This window comes from Ornithodoros turicata, chromosome 7 (genome assembly GCF_037126465.1).
Source record: "Ornithodoros turicata isolate Travis chromosome 7, ASM3712646v1, whole genome shotgun sequence".
In the NCBI taxonomy this organism is placed as follows: domain Eukaryota; kingdom Metazoa; phylum Arthropoda; class Arachnida; order Ixodida; family Argasidae; genus Ornithodoros; species Ornithodoros turicata.
In genome coordinates, this window is record NC_088207.1 from 31497538 (window position 1) to 31502293 (window position 4756).

Sequence of the window (4756 nt, forward strand, 5' to 3'; positions counted from 1 at the left end):
CTGCTGCCTACGTGTGTCCTTTTTACGTTTGCGGTACAATGATGGAACAACATATAACAGCGTGTATAGTTGTGTAACATATCTCTCCTGAGCACCTAATGACCATGACGTGTCCTCCCATATCGTCACATAGTCGGCCTGTCTTCCGGGGGCGCCGCCAAGGTGAGTCACCCGTAGGACCCCCCACACGTTGTCCTGTCTCCAGAAGCTTTATCCCCGTGTGCAGGGCAAGTATCGTGAAACATGTCACGTCCGAGGTGGTCACGTACCTTTTCACCAGGTGCTGACACTAGAAGGTCTACGTTACATGGTATAACGATTGACGCACTGAGGAAGGAGCAGGCAACATCGATGGTCCCTTTCAGACGACAGTGAAGAACGGACGACCCTGTACAAGACGTTTGCGGTATCCGTCAGTTCAACTTCCTCGCCACGATGTCCTTTTTTGTGTTTCTTCGTGGACGGCCTTACCTGTCCGCGACCCATGTCACGACAGCAGCGCAAACAATCGGATGCGTCAGCTAGCTCACGTATGCCCACTGGAGTATGGAAGTTCAGGGGTCTAGCTCCTCTGCATTGACACGAGGGCGCCCCTTCAGTGAGACACATCCCCGCCTGCAGTTTCTTTCACTGCCACCATGTTCAGACTGGTCTTCACCGTAGTCCTAGTTGGGATAATTCCCACACTGGTGACACGAATCCATAGGAAAGCCCCCTGCCTGCTTGTTTTACCGGTGCATTTCCAGCGCCCTGCTTCGGGTTTCGTCCACCAGGAGACTGAACGGTCATTGTGTCATATACTCATAGCGAGCGAGAATGACTACAAATGTTAATATGCTATGCAAGTATGTCAGCTGTCTGCGCAGCTTCCCAGTTCCCTCTTTTCCCTTCGTCACCCGTGGAGTGACCTCGTTGGTCCGTTTCCCAAACAAGGGGGACATTTCAAGATGAGGCACACGCTGCCTTGTGAGTGGATAGACGCTTTGTCACGTGGCTTCTCCAACCTTTGCCCTCTCTCCGTGCAGAGACAAATTGTGGCAGCGTATCACTGAAAGGAAAACAATGGAAGTACGAGGGGTGTTCAAGTCAAACCGGGACTTTTCATTTTTGGCCAAAGTAAAATGAACTTACAGGCGAGAAATTAGTTTTATTTTTGTACGTCTCCAACTGCACTAATGCACTTGTTCCAGCGTTTCACGAGGGCTTGGATGCCAGCAGCGTAGAAATCCCTACCGGCGCGTAGCAGCCATGATCGGACCGCATTCTTGACCTCGTCGTCGCAGCTGAAGTGGCGGCCCCTAAGGAACGCCTTCAGTGGCCCGAAGAGATAAAAATCACTGGGGGCAAGGTCTGGACTGTAAGGGGGATGTGGCAGCAACTCCCAGCCAAGTTCCTGTAAGGCGCGTGTCGTGAGATGCGCGGTATGCGGGCGTGCATTGTCCTGTAGGAGGAGGACTCCTTTGGTGATGAGGCCCGGCCGATTTTGCTTCAGCGCCTTATGAACATCTTTGAGAACCTGGCAGTAATATGCACTATTGATCGCACTATATGCACTATTGATATCGAGACATGTTATCCGTCGGTCCTTGAGGATCAGGCGCTCCACAAGTTGGATGTTCGCAGGAACTCTGACACTGGGCTCTGAGCCGCCCCGGCCGGGATCATCCTGCACTGATGTACAGCTGTCTCGGAACCGTTTGCACCACCACGCTTTGCTGCGGCTAAGTGTATCGTGGCCATACTGAGCCTGAAGTCTTCTGTGAATTTTAGATGACTTTACGCCTTCATTCACGAGAAACTTCATGATAATTCGCTGTTCGATGTGCGCGCTCACCTCGTTGTCGGCCATCTTGTCCGGCACGTGTCTTCTATTCTGCACAAACTTTGGACCACCACGTGGTGAACGCGGAAGCCTGTCGCGTGTGAAAATGACGAAAAACAAGTAGCGCGAGCCATTTGTACGCTTGGGAGACAGAAAGTCCGGGTTTGACTTGAACACCCCTCGTATAGTTTAAAGGGATGATGAAATGATACACCTGGCGACACTCCGCGGACAGCGGAGGCAGGAACGTCGTGCGGAGCAGGGATGGGCATAAATACATTTTTTTTGAGTATTTAAATATAAATACAAAATACTTAGTTGAAATGGGTATTTAAATACTCTTCATAAATACTTTTCAACATGAGTATTTAAATACAAGATATAAATACAGTATTTAAATACCGTAACTACTACCACAAATACTGTGAGGAAAATGTCATCTGGAATTACAGAAATAACAATGATCATAACAACAAATCAGCAAGGAACAATAGCAACTATTTGTTAGATTATCATGGCGATTTTAATATTACAAGTTTCTCGAAGACTGCATCTTTTAGGAATCTTCTGTTCGGCCGTACAATCGGATTCGCAAACAGCATTTCCACTGTTGCCGATGAACAAATGCTTGTATTAAATTTGACGAAGATGCATTTGTACAACAAGGTATTGGGTAGTGAAATTGGGTACCGCAACAACAGTGAGAAACTTGCCATCTAAAATGGTTTGTCGCATGCGCATGCCAATGCGCGCCAAACTCACCTTCTCCCAGAAAGGTCAAATGCAAGGCAACTTTAAGATACGAGTCAGTATATACTGTATTTAGGAGTATTTATAAAGTATTTACAATGATAAATACCCGAAAATTGGCATTTAAATATAATTATAAATACATTTTTCGAGTCTGTATCTAAATACAAAATATAAATACGTGTGTTTATATTTTAAATAGTATTTTAATTACAATGTAATTAAATACTGCCCATCCCTGGTGCGGAGAGACCTGACCCCGTCACCGCTGTGCCCGATTACGTCACCGACGACGTCACTGCGCACAGAATGGTGCGCCCATGATTGGCCCAGGCTCCTTCTGCGAGCCGTGTGCGAACCCAAGGTAAGGAGGCACCGTGTCAACACGCGTGTAGTAGTCAAAAAGCGAGTGGAGGAACGCGGAGGAGAGGACCGGACGGAGATTTCAACCGCGCGTGGCTAAAAAAATGGCGCACTTTAAGCGGGAAAAATTTCAGGCGTACTACGAGCATCACAGTACGAATTAACAACTTTATTTTGAGATGGAGAGTGGGGAGGTTCATCGCCAGAGGCGATACTCTACCCCATTGCTGGTGGGGATGTGGGGAATAAAATAATGAGCCCCTTCACAATAACGATCGAAGTCAGATGGTGTCCAGAAATGTCAAAAGAGCTTTGAGCGCAGATCGTTGCTGGGCTGGACTGGGCCAGGGACCGAGCAATTTCGATAGGGAGACGGGGCGAGAGTCCAGCTGACTAAGAGACTCGGAGAGTGCGGTTCTGGAAGGTTGGTAGTGGGGGCAATGAAGAAGAATGTGCTCCAGATCCTCAAGAGCACCACAGTGGCAGCAGGTGGGAGAGTCAACTTGTCTCAAGCGGTAACGCCACTGAGCTGCAAAGGCCGCATCGAGTCGCATTCGATGGATTAATGCAGCCTCTTGACGAGAGGTGTTTCGTGGCATGCGGGAAGCGAGCGTTGGATCAACTCCGAGTACGAGTTTCTCGACAGGAAGAACCGTTTTCTGCAAATATCTTATGGGGCGATCGGGAATTTTGTTTGTCGTTTGTTTTCTGCGGCACTTCCTCCTCCTCCGAGCAGAGCGCCGAGTATCCGGAGGAGTCAATACTATCGGGTGGGATGTCCGCGGAGCAGAGCAAGGAGGAGAGAATGCACCAAAAAGATATGGCGGAAAAGCAAAAGTGTCCGTCTTCACTTTGTTGGACTTGTTTGACAGTGGATTCCACAAATTGTGATTGGACGGTATCTTGAAAGTAACGAGATACTTGTAGGAGTATTTAGTACTCTTTTTTTATTTATTCCGTGTTAGCGTCGCGAAGCAACTGTGGCTATGAACGGCGTACAGACGTGGACAGATTGAGAGAGGACAGCAGGAAGGAGTTGGGGGATAGGGGGATTAGTATGCGTCCTGGGCCGACTTCAGGGGGAACTGTGCCGACATTCGTCTGGAAAGTCTTCGGAAAACCCAGGGAAAACCTCAGACAGCACGGCCGGCGGTAGGATTCGAACCCACCACCTCACGGTCTTCAGCACGACCTTATTCAGTATTCTACTCACAATACTTTTAGAGGTTGAGTATTTAATACTGGTGCTCAGTTACCTTTGAAGGCTGAGTATTTAGTACTTAGTTCTTAATACTATATATACTTGGCATTTATATCTTAAGCATGGCGTATCATTTGCACGAGGCATCCTAACATCGCTGTCAAAAGGGAAAGGCACTCATTCAGGTACGGACACACTCCTGTCCTTGTTGCGTTGTCTTCTCGCACGCCCAGCAACTTCGAACATCAACAAGTACGCATGTCATGCCCACATTAGTGGAATTCTTACTCCCCACTTTTACGTGCGGCCACAAGAATAGTACGGCACGAACAACTTATTTTTAGAGCTCTGTTTTATTTCCCTTCAGTTCTTTAACAAACAAACAGACGAGGGACGACGTCGCCGTGTCATGTGTGTACTTCGAAACGAAAATCGTCCTGGCATCATCATACCAGGGTACGTTTCTCCTAATCCTCCACAAAAATACTCGATTTTTTTTTCTCTCTCGCTCTCTCTCAAGACCACAGGGGAGGAGGGAAGTTAATTTTACATTAGCTAAGAAACGGTTCTCTCGCCGTCGCCGCTTCCGCAGCTGCTGCTAAATTTTCTCATGGTCGACA